The sequence below is a fragment of the Oncorhynchus mykiss genome, chromosome 8, assembly GCF_057628025.1.
Source record: "Oncorhynchus mykiss isolate SJ-2025 chromosome 8, ASM5762802v1, whole genome shotgun sequence".
NCBI lineage: Eukaryota > Metazoa > Chordata > Actinopteri > Salmoniformes > Salmonidae > Oncorhynchus > Oncorhynchus mykiss.
In genome coordinates, this window is record NC_143029.1 from 53213692 (window position 1) to 53230177 (window position 16486).

General features: G+C 43.4%; 1 pseudogene; it reads left to right on the forward strand.

The window, feature by feature from the left end:
• Positions 1–6515: 6515 nt before the first annotated feature.
• The window catches only part of LOC149981690 (leucine-rich repeat transmembrane protein FLRT1-like), a 35796-nt pseudogene continuing 25825 nt past the window's right edge, over positions 6516–16486 (forward strand).

Genomic DNA, 16486 nt, shown 5'->3' on the forward strand with positions numbered 1-16486 from the left:
CACCTTGTGTAGACCCAGACTGAGTTCCAAATGTATTTATTTATTCTTTGGGGAAATTGATCCTCGCCTACAAAACAGGGTCCGCCAGTTGCCAATCCCTAATGTAGAATGTAGACGTGGACTGGGGGAGGAATGCAGGGCTCAGACGAGTAGGACTGACCTCAGCTTGTTTCTTAACATAACTAGACTATGTGCAGCGCAGAACACAATTAGCAGAGCATATGAGCTTGATATTAATTTTGGTTTCAAACCAGTTTACATTTTTTTATATCACTGACAAGTGACAACATACTGAAATAGGAAAACATGTTGGTTGATACACTTATGTTAGTTGCATTCACTCTCAAGTTTTCAGAAGAGTGATTTTTCACAAGGACACACATGTTCATGCCACATAACAGCGCTGCCCCATGTCCCCCGACCCAGAGCGTCAGCCAGTCATTCACCAGACTGCATTTTGATCCCCCACACCTAAGCCCCTTAACCACGCCTTAAGGCCATTGTAATACTAACGGCATTACAACGGCTACTGCCAACTGCTGTTTTACAGTTGTCACAAAATGTGCCGAGAGAGGATCAATGTGCAAGTTGGACTTGAATGCTAATATTCAAGTGGTCAGGATGTTACAATAAATCAATTAATTTTTCTATAATTCAATGCTAATATACAAAGTGTTATGAGATAAACATGCCTTTGGATTTTCACTATAACACTTTCACTCACTTCCATCTCATAACACTATTGGAATCTTAAGGGTACGCCCGGTATCCACAAAAAGAGCATTGTTTGGTATTATCGTATAACCGAAAGGGTGTGCTGTGTCCTACGATTATAATGCATTACACTTCACAGTGCCAAATTGACATGAAACCATTTCAGATTTCAGTAAGATTACTGCGATTCTCTTTTCTATGAGCGAAAAGAGAGTTGCAATCGATGAAGTACCAGGCTACTAAACGTCTAAGAATGTAGTTCACTCTGCTACTCACATACTGTAAGCAGGTCAGGGCTTTGGCAGTCGGAATACCGTACATAGTGGTCATTCCACAAGCATGGAGAGAATGACTGGAGAGGCTAAACAGATGGGTGTAGCTACAGTTGTGTTAAAGTATGTTAGAAAATATGGCTGTTTGAGTGTCTTTGGAGTGTCTTGAACGAATCTGATTTATCGTTAAATATCATGTTTTCACAAGGGAAAACAATAACTTATTTTCACAAAGCCCCTTTGTTTTTGAGGGCTCCTGCAGATCAGACCCTAAATGAAAGCTAGAATCCTTAATTGAAACAATAACAAAGCTACACCCCGCCTGTGTTTTGGTGAATGCTGAGGGATGGGCCTGGAGAAATGTAACTGTAGCTATGGATGCAAGGATTGTCCATCCATGATATCAACAGTATAGTTAATCATATTGAGACTGTACAGTGTTTCTTTACTAACATTGGAGTAAAACTAGCTTGTATTTTGGGTTCTGTTGGGGTATGACAGTTGAAATAAGCTCACAAGGAATTTACAAGTTACATTCTTCAAGAAGCGGTCAAAACTTTTAGAACACCTACTCATTCAAGGGTTTTTCTTTATATTTACTATTTTCTACATTGTATAATAATAGAGATTACATCAAAACTATGAAATGACACATTTGGAATCGTGTAGAAACCAAAAAAAATATAATTTTATATTTGAGATTCTTCAAAGCAGCCACCCTTTGCCTTGATGACAGCTTTGCACACTCTTGGCATTCTCTCAACCAGCTTCATGAGGTAGTCACCTGGAATGCATTTCAATTAACAGGTGTGCCTCGTTAAGTTAATTAGTGGAATTTCTTTCCTTCTTAATGCGTTTGAGCCAATCAGTTGTGTTGTGACAAGGTAGGGGGGTATACAGAAGATAGCCCTTTTTGATAAAAGACAGAGTCCATATTATGGCAAGAACAGCTCAAATAAGCAAAGAGAAATGACAGTCCATCATTACTTTAAGACATGAAGGTCAGTCAATCCAGAACATTTCAAGAATTTTTTAAGTTTCTTCAAGTGCAGTCGCAAAAGCCATCAAGCGCTATAATGAAACTGATTCTCATGAGGACCGCCACAGGAAAGGAAAACCCAGAGTTACCTCTGCTGCAGAGGATAAGTTCCTTAGCGTTACAAGCCTCAGAAATTGCAGCTGAAATAAATGCTTCAGAGTTCAAGTAACAGACACATCTCAACATCAAATGTTTAGAGGAGACTGCATGAATCAGGCCTTCATGGTCGAATTGCTGCAAAGAAACCACTACTAAAGGACACCAATAATAAGAGACTTGCTTGAGCCAAGAAACACGAGCAATGGACATTAGACTGGTTGAAATCAGTCCTTTGGTCTGTTGAGTCCAAATTGGAGTTTTATGGTTTTAATCGTCGTGTCTTGGTGAGACGCGGTGTGGGTGAACGGATGATCTCCAGATGTGTACTTCCCACCATAAAGCATGGAGGAGGAGGTGTTATGGTGTGGGGGTGCTTTGCTGGTGACACTGTCTGTGATTTATTTAGAATTCAAGTCACATTTAACCAACATGGCTACCACAGCATTATGCAGCGATAGGCCATCCCATCTGGTTTGGGCTTAGTGGGACTATCATTTGTTTTTCAACAGCACAATGACCCAACACACCTCCAGACTGTGTAAAGGATATTTTACCAAGAAGGAGAGTGATGGAGTGCTGCATCAGATGACCTGGCCTCCACAATCCCCCGCCCTCAACCAAATTGAGATGGTTTGGGATGAGTCGGACCGCAGAGTGAAGGAAAAGCAACCAACAAGTGCTCAGCATGTGTGGACTCCTTCAAGACTGTTGGAAAAGCATTCTAGGTGAAGATGGTTGAGAGAATGCCAAAAGTGTGCAAAGCTGTCATCAAGGCAAAGGGTGGCTATTTGAAGAATCTCAAATATATCATGTATTTTGATTTGTTTAACACTTTTTTGGTTACTACAAGATTTCATGTGTTATTTCACAGTTTCGACGTCTTCACTATTATTCTACAATGTAGAAAAGAGTAAAAATAAAGAAAAACACTTGAATGAGTAGGTGTTCTAAAACTTTTGACCGATAGTGTATATCATTAAATTATAAGTCCAAAAAGAATGTAGCAACCAGGGATTCCAGCTTTAAGGTTCATTTACCTAAATAAATATATAGTTTGGTTATAATGTAAATATAACAACTGTTGAAAACAGGCGGCAGGTAGCCTAGCGGTTAGCGTGTTGGGCCAGTAAACGAAAGGTCGCCGTTTCGAATACCTGAGCCGACAAGCTGAAATATCTGCCGATGTTCCCTTGAGTGAGATATGTAAGCCCAATTTTCTCCAGGGGCGCTGTACTACAATGACTGACTCAGTAAACCCACACATTTCACTGTGCCTATCCAGTGTACTGTATGTGACAATCCAACTTTTTGTTACATCACTCAGGCTGCCATTTCACAACTTTTAATAAACTAAACAACTGATTGTCCTGACGGGATTAGCCAGCTATTACTGTCATCTTGAAAGATTACCCCGCCTCCCTCTGTCTCTGTTTGCCCATTGGATGTCTCTCCACTGGGGATTGATGCTGCTTTGTTTGGATTGGCTTTTTCTTATGTTCTAGAGAGGCGGAGCTGGAAAAAGGACAACAGGCAACTGTCATGACCCTTCATCATGCCTGTCCCTAGGGTAGGACACTCGTTTGGTTCTTTGATTGTTACAGTGTGACTTGAGTTAAGCAAAATTGAGATATCCTTTCGGAAAAATCATATGACAACATGGCCCCCTATTGAGTTTAACTTTGGGAAGTGCAGAAGATTGAATCACTGTAAGTGGTTTGAACTGATCAAAATGTGACCGTCTAAGATCTGTGGTCTTGCACGCTTTTTATATCGTGTTCTTCCTCGTTAGTGAACCGTTTATGTAATCGCTCGCTTTAGAGCGCTGTGTTCCTAAAGTCGTTATGGCAAATTTACGTTAATGGTCATGCATTTTGACCTAATTCATCTAATCAAGCAATGAACAGGAAAACTGTGTCCCGCTCGAAGGCATCATTTAACAGTTGACTCAATGTATGACAATGATGGTTGGATTTAGTCACTGAATGATCCACATCTAATGTTCTGTGAGTTGGAGAGTTAGTGAATGAATTAGGGACAAACAGCATTGCTGAGGCAGTGTTGTTGAATGAGCAAACCAACGAGCTAAGGGGATAAATTACAAGCTGTAAGGCACAGTGGCTTGTAATCAGACTTAGAAGAGCTTAATTTAGGAAACAATTGGGGTTTCAGTACACAGATTGACTAATGATAATGATGAACCAGTTTAAACTGAAGGATTATATTCTAGCTTGATGCCAAGACAAAGGTTGCTGTGCAATTAGGTTGATCTCAGGTCGTCATCTGGTGACCTCTTGATTTGTATTTTTATTAGGATCCCCATTAGCCAATGGCAACAGCTAGTCTTATTGTGGTCTGACTAATGACAAAAACACACAGACAAAATACTTGACATACATTTTAAAACATTAACATGTAGTGTGTGTCCAGAACAAATTCAAGGAAACGTACAGTATTATACAGAGCCATGAGTGCATGGGAACTCCCTTCCATATTATATAGCGCAAGCAACACCTCAAGGCACATCGCCTCTCCCCCATGTGACCTGTGTGTGTGCATCTATCAGTTACACACAACAAGTAGGTCACATGGGGGAGAGGCGATGTGCCGTGAGGTGTTGCTTTATTTGTTTTTTTGAAACCACGTTCTGTTCACTTGGTGGCTGGTGGCATGTTTGGTGGGGTAAGTGTGCGGTGAGTAAGTTGACTGTGCAAAAAATGTGGAATTTCCAACATTGTTTCTTATAAAAAAAAACAAGTGACGCAGTCAGTCTATCCTCAATTCTTAGCTAAGAGAGACTGGTATGCATAGTATAAATATGAGCCTTCTGATTACAGTGAAGAGCACTTTCTGTTATGTCCGATTCTCGTTCCACTAAAACAAACATTTCCTCACCAGGTGCGAGGATGGAAGAACTGGTTGCTAACATGAGCAGTAAGCCATTAGCCACAGCATGGCTCACAAAGGACTGCACTGTACCCGAGCATGAATGTTCACAATCTCTCTCCTTTTCATCATGAACTTTCCCACTCTCACAGTAGCTTCCTGTTTATTGAACTGTCCCTTACGTAACTTCAGTAACCCTTTACATGTGCTTCTAAGCCACACAGGCCCAGCCAGTCTATAAGGGTGATTTCTGTGTTGGTAAACTATCACTCAGATCACCCCACAGCAGAAGGTCAGTCAACTAATGCCTTTGGGGCGGTTTTTAACCTAATGGGTCGGTAGGTTTCTGAAAAACTATTTTAGCTATTTGGTGGCCGTGGCCGCCAATTTAGCTAGGCTTTAGATTGTAGACTGCAAGTAGCAACAGCAGAGGGATTCTTATGTTTTCAACAAACCTGTGTGAAAAATGTGCCCCGTCCAAGGTTTTTGAAATAGATAGCTGTTCCAATGAGTGTCATGGTTTATGTAAACACTACAGTTGTATCCCGTTTCACAAAGAACAAGTTGGTGCTACTGTTGCATGTGCAAATATGGCTAACAACATTGGCCCTGCGTGAAAACGTTTTAAACTACACTATGTTGGCTCAACTTTTGGAAACTATTGCTAATATGAATCAAACCTTTCAAAGGGAATGGTTTGAACGTTCAATGGGGCGGCGGTGGAGTAAAAAGAAAAGGCGAGATGTAGGCAAACGTTGACGTGGGGGTGCCTTTCACATGTCTCAACGATCAAAGGATCAAATTCCATGCCATCTCTGGTTTCACAAGACACATGCTGCCAAAATAGCTCAACGGTAACCCAACCCCCGCAGTCTAGGAGCGGGCTGGAAGGGGAGAGAAGAGAAGACAAGTCAGCAGGCTTGTTTGGGTCCCTACCACAGCACACAAGTGGCTCCCTCCTGGGGCTTGTATTTGAAAGCTGTAGGTGACAGGTTCTCACTACTACCCTTGTCTGGTCTGTTTGAACCTATTACAGATAAGCACATTACAGTAACGTAATTTTGCTTTGTAGCGTATAGAATGCCACGCCTTGACATGAGGGATGACCCTGTTTGTAGTATGGATATAGTACATTTTCTGTCTAGGAAATTTGACAGACATGGCCCAAAGGCATGTAGGAAGATGATACCTTTACACATTCCACATTTAACCCCGTTCGCTATATTTTATGTGGTATTTGGTAACACTGAAAACAAGTACAAGAGAATTCATGTTAACCTTCAAAAACACTATAGTACCGGAGTCTGGTCAAATGGCAACGCTCTCAACCGGCAACTGTCTGTGCCCTTACTGCCTGTGACTCCTTTCATTGTCCATCCCCCTTTTCTGACTGTCCTGTCATGAAAAAAGTACAATTACAAACTAACATTATTTCTCCTTAAAACAAATATGTAAAGTGCAACTATTATGATAAGGGGGGGTTAGTGTTAGGACATAGACACGCTACCATGATACACTTCCACACTCCATCCCCAGGTGGCAGCAGCAACCGGGTATTGGTGATGAGCCAAGCCTTCATTGGCACACAGGTGTTGCCAGTTAAGGGGATTGTCAGTCAGTGTCCCAGTTGCAAAAGCTGTGAGGCTGCTGGTTCTCTTTGGTAGCCATGAGTAGGGCTGTTACAGTGAGCGTATTACCGCCACACCGGCAGTCATGACTACAGTCAAATTCCATGTGACCGTTGAGTCACCGGTAACTAGGCTTCTCGAAAACTGCGCTCTGATGGTCGTTAGTAGGCTACCCAACTTGCTAACTGCCAGTCGCTAATGGCCTGGTATTCAGCGCTCCATTGTCCCTCTAATCACTCTGACGTCAATGCAAATGCAGTCTAAAATCACATCAAACACTTCATGAGAGCCCTGGCACTCAGAGTTTCAGCGTAATAGGATCACAAGGAGAGTCAGCTCCTCATAGCTGGTTGATGCATGGAATGAAATAAGTGTTCCTATAAGCCCATGTTAAGCCACATTTCTATAGGCTATGCAATAGCGTCAGAAAACAGACTTGGGATCCTCCTCTTTTTAATAGAGGCCATCATCAGCTTTCTATAGGCAAGGCCTACTATATTTATTTCTCAATTTTGCTAATATTAAGCACATTGCTTTACAACCAGACTAGCCTACCTGGCTGGCATGAAAATTGACCATGGGAAAAGCACCTTCCATTCACAATTCAAGTGCATACGGATGACGTAATTTTCTTCCCTGAACCGGTTCCGACATGTTCATTTTAATTTTCCATTCTATATCAAAACTCATTTTACACATGTAATAAATGTAAAGACAAGATTACATTGAGAATAGCCTGATGGGTGAGAATATCATCACTTGATGCCCAGCGTGTGCAGTCTAAGGCAAGAAACAGCATACGCATTTTCTTTGCTTCTTTTTCAAATCATAGTCGCATGCGTCATGAGGCCTATATGTTTCATAAGGTTTTTATCTCAACTAAAGTGGCCAAATAACTAAGCGTAGCCTATAGGCATAGGACCCCTGGAACTAACCCAAAGGCCATCTTACCGTCTAAATGCATTGTATGCAGCCTGCAATACACCTGTATCCCTCATCCTCCAGTCAGGCTGCATAAGCTTCAAGGTCCTCATTAACTTCATTTAATGGCAGAAGTCAAAAAAATATTTTTACAAAATTGGAAAATACTCATACAGCATTTCCCAACAACATACTACCACCACATCCTTTGTAACATAGACACATGGAGTCAGGTGTGTTTAATAATAACAAACATGGCATCCGGTCAAGAAAACTAAACCATTACTGCCTGAGGAGTGATGCTAGGGAGTGCTAGATAAAGGGGAAGTAATCAGGGTAGTGATGAAGTCCAGGTGTGCGCAATGAGGGTTGCCAGGTGTGCGTCATGATGGGTTGCCAGGACCGGTGGTTAGTAAGCCTGTGACATCGAGCCCCGGAGCGGGGGAGCAGGAGAAGACATGACATCCTTTCTATTTTATTTGGCTAAGTTCAATTGTATTCTTCTTACTATAAAGTAATGCCACGGGAAATATAAGCAAATATTGACTGCTAAATGAAAAAGTGTAGCCCACAGATATATGGAATAGCCAGATCAGGGCCTAACATAAGGACAGCTCAGAATATATTATTCTTCTGAAATAGGCTATGTTTTCTTAATTTCTTCATGTTTCTTTAGACCTGCCTAAAATAAATAATGGATTTATTGTGAAGCGTAGGCGATATTAAATGGGCTTATTAGACTTTTTCAAATGTTGATGTTCCAAAGGTCTGCATTAGTGGCTTCTGGCTATGCGTGGAGGCCCGCAGATGCTAAATGTGTTTATGTTAATTAACGCTCAATTATTATGAGACTGGTAAGTTAAGTGACCGGCTGATAAAATATCATGACCGCCACAGCCCTAGCCATTAGGCCTTTCGTTTGTTTTGGAGTTTTTAGTTTGGGCATGCCTTTGGTATTTTGTCCTTTTTGTACATATTACATTTATTTATTTACATTTTATTTATGCTTCGTCACCATCTGAACAAAAAATTATCTGCTCGGACTGGCCGACCAACAGGTCAAGAAGGAGCTGGCCCTTGAATTAAGGTAAGATGGCTGTGTCCTGGGTAGCCTACATACATTCAATGCTTAGTCGCACCCGCTTTACTTCCCACTTTTAATGCACACATCAAATCAGATGACATACCATGTAGCTAGGCCTAAGACCTTTAGACATAATGAGTGCAGCAAAAATCAGTAGGTCAGTTATTGGTTTCGTAATGCAACAGATCATTCAAGCACTACAACTACTGTATATGTGTGTTAGTTTTCCACAACCCCAGTGTTGCTGTTCATTGACAGGGTCTACCCCACAGTTGGCCCATGTATATAGATGGCCCATGTCCGGGTTCCACGTAAAGAAAAAATATTTCACTTTTATTTAACCAGGTAGGCTAGTTGAGAACAAGTTCTCATTTGCAACTGCGACCTGGCCAAGATAAAGCATAGCAAATCGACACATACAACAACACAGAGTTACACATGGAATAAACAAAACATAGTCAATAATACAGTGGAACAAAATAAAACAAAAAGTCTACATACAGTGAGTGCAAATGAGGTAAGATAAGGGAGTTATGGCAATAAATAGGCCATGGTGGCGAAGTAATTACAATATGGCAATTAAAACACTGGAATGGTAGATGTGCAGAAGATGAATGTGCAAGTAGAGATACTGGGGTGCAAAGGAGCAAGATAAAGAAGTAAATACAGTATGGGGATGAGGTAGGTAGATAGATGGGCTGTTTACAGATGGGCTATGTACAGGTGCAGTGATCTGTGAACTGCTCTGACAGCTGGTGCTTAAAGCTAGTGAGGGAGATATGAGTCTCCAGCTTCAGAGATTTTTGCAGTTCGTTCCAGTCATTGGCAGCAGAGAACTGGTAGGAAAGACGACCAAAGGAGGAATTGGCTTTGGGGGTGACCAGTGAGATATACCTGCTGGAGCGCGTGCTACGAGTGGGTGCTGCTATGGTGACCAGTGAGCTGATATAAGGTGGGGCTTTACCAAGCAGAGACTTGTAGATAACCTGTAGCCAGTGGGTTTGGCGACAAGTATGAAGCGAGGGCCAACCAATGACAGCATACAGCAATGGTGGGTAGTGTATGGGGCTTTGGTGACAAAACGGATGGCACTGTGATAAACTGCATCCAGTTTGTTGAGTAGAGTGTTGGAGGCAATTTTATAGATGACATCACCAAAGTCGAGGATTGGTAGGATGGTCAGTTTTACGAGGGTATGTTTGGCAGCATAAGTGAAGGATGCTTTGTTGCGATGTTGGAAGCCAATTCTAGATTTAATTTTGTATTGGAGATGCTTAATGTGAGTCTGGAAGGAGAGTTTACAGTCTAACCAGACGCCTAGGTATTTATAGTTGTCCACGTATTCTAAGCCAGAGCCGTCCAGAGTAGTGATGCTGGACGGGCGAGCAGGTGCAGGCAGCGATCAGTTGAATAGCATGCATTTCGTTTTACTTGCGTTTAAGAGCAGTTGGAGGCCACAGAAGGAGAGTTGTATGGCATTGAAGCTCGTCTGGAGGTTAGTTAACAGAGTGTCCAAAGAGGGGCCAGAGGTATACAGAATGGTGTCGTCTGCGTAGAGGTGTATCAGAGAATCACCAGGAGCAAGAGCAACATCATTGATGTATACAGAGAAGAGAGTCGGCCCGAGGCTTGAACCCTGTGGCACCCCCGTAGAGACTGCCAGAGGTCCGGACAACAGGTCCTCCGATTTGACACATTGAACTCTACCAGAGAAGTAGTTGTTAAACCAGACGAGGCAATCATTTGAGTAACCAAGGCTGTCGAGTCTGCCAATAAGAATGTGGTGATTGACAGAGTCGAAAGCCTTGGCCAGGTCGAGGAATACGGCTGCACAGTAATGTCTCTTATCGATGGCGGTTTTGATGTCGTTTAGGACCTTGAGCGTGGCTGAGGTGCACCCATAACCAACTCTGAAACCAGATTGCATGGCGGAGAAGGTACGGTGGGATTCGAAATGGTCGGTAATCTGTTTGTTAACTTGGCTTTTGAAGACCTTAGAAAGACAGGGTAGGATAGATATAGGTCTGTAGCAGCTTGGGACTAGAGTGTCCCCCTTTGAAGAGGGGGATGACCGCGGCTGCTTTCCAATCTTTGGGAATCTCAGACGAGGTTGCAATAGGGGTTGCAACAATTTCGGCAGATAATTTTAGAAAGAGAGTGTAAAGACTGTCTAGCCCGGCTGATTTGTAGATTTCCAGATTTTGCAGCTCTTTCAGAACATGAGCTATCTGAATTTGGGTAAAGGAGAAATGGTGGGGGCTTTGGCGGGTTGCTGTGGAGGGTGCCGGGTAGTTGACCGGGGTAGGGGTAGCCAGGTGGAAAGCATGGCCAGCCGTAGAGAAATGCTTATTGAAATTCTCAATTATAGTGGATTTATCAGTGGTGACAGTGTTTCCTAGCCTCAGAGCAGTGGGCAGCTGGGAGGAGGTGCTCTTATTCTCCATGGAATTTACAGTGGCCCAGAACTTTTTTGAGTTAGTACTACAGGATGCAAATTTCTGTTTGAAAAAGCTAGCCTTAGCTTTCCTAACTGCGTGTGTATATTTGTTCCTAACTTCCCTGAAAAGTTGCATATCACGGGGGCTGTTCAATACAGAACGCGATAGGATGTTTTTGTGCTGGTCAAGGGCCGACAGGTCTGGAGTGAATCAAGGACTATATCTATTCCTAGTTCTAAGTTTTTTGAATGGGGCATGCTTATTTAACATGGTGAGGAAGGCACTTTTAAAGAATAGCCAGGCATCATCTACTGACGGGAAGAGGTCAATGTCATTCCAGGATACCCCGGCCAGGTCGATTAGAAAGGCCTGCTCGCTGAAGTGTTTTAGAGGGCGTTTGACAGTGATGCGGGGTGGTCGTTTGTTCGCAGATCCATTACTGATGCAGGCAATGAGGCAGTAATCGCTGAGATCTTGATTGAAAACAGCAGAGGTGTATTTGGAGGGCGAGTTAGTTAGGATGACATCTATGAGGGTGCCCGTGTTTACGGATTTGGAGTTGTACCTGGTAGGTTCATTGATAATTTGTGTGAGATTGAAGGCATCAAGCTTGGATTGTAGGATGGCCGGGGTGTTAAGCATGTCCTAGTTTAGTTCACCTAGTAGCACGAGCTCAGAAGATAGATGGGGGGGGCAATCAATTCACATATGATATTGAGGGCACAGCTGGGGACAGAGGGAGATCTATAGCAAGCGGCAACAGTGAGAGACTTGTTTCTGGAAAGGTTAATTTTTTGAAGTAAAAGCTCAAATTGTTTGGGTACAGACTTAGATAGCCTGCAGAGTTCTGTATTACTATCTTTGCAGTAGATTGCAACACCGCCCCCTTTGGCAGTTCTATCTTGACGGAAAATGTTATAGTTAGCAATGGAGGTTTCAGGGTTTTTGGTGGTTTTCCTAAACAAGGATTCAGACACGGCTAAGACATCCGGGTTAGCAGAGTGTGCTAAAGCAGTGAGTAAGACAAACTTAGGGAGTAGGCTTCTAATGTTAACATGCATGAAACCAAGGCTTTTACGGTTACAGAAGTCAACAAATGAGAGCACCTGAGGAGTGGGAGTGGAGCTAGGCACTGCAGGACCCGGATTAACCTCTACATCACCAGAGGAACAGAGGAGAAGTAGGATAAGGGTACGACTAAATGTTATAAGAACTGGCCATCTAGCACATTCGGAACAGAGAGTAAAAGGAGCAGGTTTCTGGGCATGATTGCATAGATTCAATGCATAGTGTACAGACAAAGGTAAGGTAGGATGTGAGTACATTGGAGGTAAACCTAGGCATTGAGTAATGATGAGAGAGATATAGTCTCTAGAGACGTTTAAACCAGGTGATGTCATCGCATATGTAGGAGGTGGGACAACATGGTTGGTTAAGGCATATTGAGCAGGGCTAGAGGCTCTACAGTGAAATAAGGCAGTAATCATTAACTAGGACAGTAATGGACGAGTCATATTGATATTAGAGAGAGTCATGCATAACCAAGTGAACATATGGGTCCAGTGAGTGGTTGGGCTGGCTGGGGGACACGGCGATTCAGACAGTTAGCAGGCCGATGCTAACAGTTAGTAGGCCGGGACAGGCAAGCTAGCAGTTAGTAGACCGGGGCTAGCAAGTTAGCCTTTGGGGGACGTCGCGATGGGGGTAAGTCTGTTTTTGCCTCTTCGTGCGGTAACGTCGTGGAGTTAGTAGGGTTCCAAGTAGCTCTAGGTAGCTAGCAGGCCTAGCCGGTTAGCAGAATGGGCCTTCAGCGGGCATAGCGCCTGAGGGGCCTGTTGTAATCCTCTGGCAGATTATGTCGGTATACCAGTCGTAGAGGAACGGTGGTGTTCCATGCCCCGTACCGGCAGTAGAAGGGTTCCGGATATTGTAGCACAGTAGTGAACCGGGAGATGGGTCTAGCATGGGCTAGCCCCAGGCTAGTTGGTGCTAGATCCGGAACGGAAACGTTAGCCAGGAGTAGTCAAACCGGGTTGCGGTTAGCTAGCTGTGATGATTCAGATGAAAAGGTTCAGAGTTTGTGGTAGGAATTCGGGGATATGGAGAGAAAAATAGGTCCGGTCTGCTCTGGTTTGAAGCGCGTTGTACGAACTGGCGAGAGCTTTCCGAGCTAAAGGTAAGCTGATGACCGCTTGCAGTGGTTAGCTGATTGATAGCTGGTAGCTTGTAAACTAGCTAGCTTCAGTTGAGGTATTCCGGTTCACATACAGGCCACAGTCAGGAGGATCTTACAGGAGATCTGGGTGGATTCCCAGAGCTGGGAACATTCCAGGCCTACTGTAGAGGAGGCTCAGAGTCATAACATCTCCTCTGCTCAGGACTCCTTCGCTTGGCCGCTAGCCAGCCAAAGATGAGTACAATCAAAGTGAGGGTATAAACTGGAAAGGGCTGTGTGTGCTCGTGTCTGTCTGTGTTAGCACATGTGTATGCACTCTCATATTGCAACACATCCCCACAGTATTGCAATGAGAGCAAGAGAGGATATAGAGGTCAAAGGATACGTTTTTATGAAGCCTCCAAGAGTCAAGACTTCAGGTACTGTTGTTGCTTTATTATTACACTACTATAAGTATATTTTTTACATATACAGATGAAAACATAAACTTATTTATCTTACAACTTGTTTTTCAAAGTCCAATTATTGATCATATCTGACACGGTTACGTACCAAAATGTCCCCTTTCCAGTTGGAAAATGTACAGGCTGGCCCACTGGCCGGTTGGTTTTACCACCGGAGGCAATAAGCAAGACGTTTATGTACAATACAGTGGAAAGACACTCCAAATGTCTCTAAGGATTCACTCAAGAACTATACCAGAACAGATTTTGATGGTCGGCTCAGCGTTTTTGCTCTAAGTATAAAAGTTATTCAGGCAGACCTGAGGCTTCAAGAAGAAAAATAAACAGCTCTCTGAACCACAAACTACATTATGTACAGTCTCCATATAATTCGCATGAGATTTATTTTTTATTACAAACATCATTAAAGGGCAGGACATGTAACCCCCATGTATTTCCTGTAAAGGGATCAGTTGTGTACACAGCACAGCAGCCCTTGCTGTAGCTGGGCACTGTTCCCATGGGAACACTGCTCACACTGTGATTGGAAACAAGTTACACAACATGGGCACTCCTCTTTCACTGTTACAATCCCCATTCACTATTCATCACTCATAGTCATTATGAGACCTCTTGATCTTTGTCTCATCACATCTGAATGACCACACACCTTTAGGTCTCACCTATAGTTTATAATTTGGGCTCCCGAGTGGCGCAGCAGTGCTAGAGGCGTCACTAAAGACACCCTGGTTTGATTCCAGGCTGTATCACAACCAGCCGTGAATGGGAGTCGCATAGGGCGGCTCACAATTGGCCCAGTGTCGTCCGGGTTTGGCCTGTGTCGGCCGTCATTGTAAATATTTTTTTTCTTCTTATTAACGGACTTGCCTAGTTAAATAAAGATTAAATAACATAAATCAGAATGACTGATTATCCCTTTAAAGTCCAGCCACACCTTCAAAATCTAGTTTGCCTCCTCAGCAACTCTAACCAGCCTAACTAGGACGGAGAAAATATGCATACTATCAACACCCCCATATCCACCATATCCAACTCGTGATCTACCCAAGGCTATTTTTATTTTGCACATAGCAATGCAAAGGGTAACTACAGGTAACCGACAAAACTAAAGGAAACAACAACATAAATGGTCTTAATAGGGCGTTGGGCCAACATGAGCCGACAGAACAGCTTCAATGCACCTTGGCAAAGTTTCTGGATCTCTATTGGAGGGATGCGACACCATTCTTCTTGGTGTCTTGTTGATGGTGGTGGAAAACGCTGTCTATGGCACTGCTCCTGAAGTGCTAAATTGGGTTGACATCTGGTGACACACACACACACACACACACACACACACACACACTTAATAAACCCCCTATGCTCATTTGAGACCCCTCTTTCAAAGTCAGAGATCTCTTCTGTTAGCCATAGTAGCCAAAATAATGATGGGATGTTAATGATGGGATGTTAATTGCTTAATTAATTAACTCAGGAACCATACCTGTGTGGAAGCATCTGCTTTCAATATACTTTGTATCCCTAATTTACTCAAGTGTTTCCTTTATTTTGGCAGTTACAGGTATATATTAGGAGAGTTCTATCTTACATATGATGTAAACGCTCTACTAACACAGAGATATAACAGTATTTTAACTACCCTTAACATTATACTGGCACATTGAACTTGGTAGATATGGAGTGCATTGTGATCAACACTTCTGACTTTTATGAGTTCACACTGTGAGGCCTGTCTTCTGAAAGTAAACCGTACAATTAATTTGGATTGGGATGCCTCCTCTGGCTCCGAAAGTCCAGCAATGCTGCGTTGCCAGCAGGGCAGTGTAGCCAGCCCCCTTTGATTTTTCCATAGAGATGAATCACATTGAGCCGCACACTTAGTGACCCGTGGGTTTATTGCCTGAGATGGGCCTTGGCAACAGAAGCTCTCTGGGGTTTCCAGTTGATGCTGAAGGGGCTCAGGCTCAATAGTCACCGGCTGTTCACCTGCGCACTCTCCTCTGATCACCGCTGCCGCTCTCAGCAAGGAAGGGACAAACAAAGACAATGTTAGGGTAGTAGCCTGCAATTTATTCATGTCAGCAGACAGAGACCAAGAAGACCAGCATGTTACAGGGAAATGATCACAGAAAATTACCTATTTCCCGCTGGTAGCGACAAATACAGCTCTCCAAACAAGCTTTGCATAGTTGCCCAATCTTCGACCACGCTGGTTTCCCTCTTTGTCAGGTATCTGAGAGAGCACATACACGGAGACAGATGGCGGGAAAGCCACAGGTAGCGAGAGGTTGTATTGTGTGGGCTCCAAAGTGGCGCAGCGGTCTAAGACACTGCACCTCAGTGCTAGAGGTGTCACTACAGACCCTGGTTTGATTCCAGGCTGTAACCCAACCGGCTGTGATTGGGAGTCCCATAGAGCGCCGCACAATTGGCCCAGGGTTTGGACGTGGTAGGCCGTCATTGTCAGTAAGAATTTGGTCTTAACTGACTTGCCTAGTTAAATCAAAATAAAATACTGTTACACTTCACAATGAAACAATGTCTACTGCCGTTCACAATTGGCTTCCTCTAATCCCCCTCTTCCCCTTTCTGTGCCTCTGAGTGCTGCACGATACGCCTACCGTCGGCTGTAAATTAAGTCAGTTGGAAACACCGTCCACATTCCGCACAGCGTGAACTTAGCTGGCCCCACGAGAGCTTCCTGCCGCCACAGCGCCTCTAAACTCATTGGAATTGACATGTTTCAATTGCCCATTAACCCTTTCCTG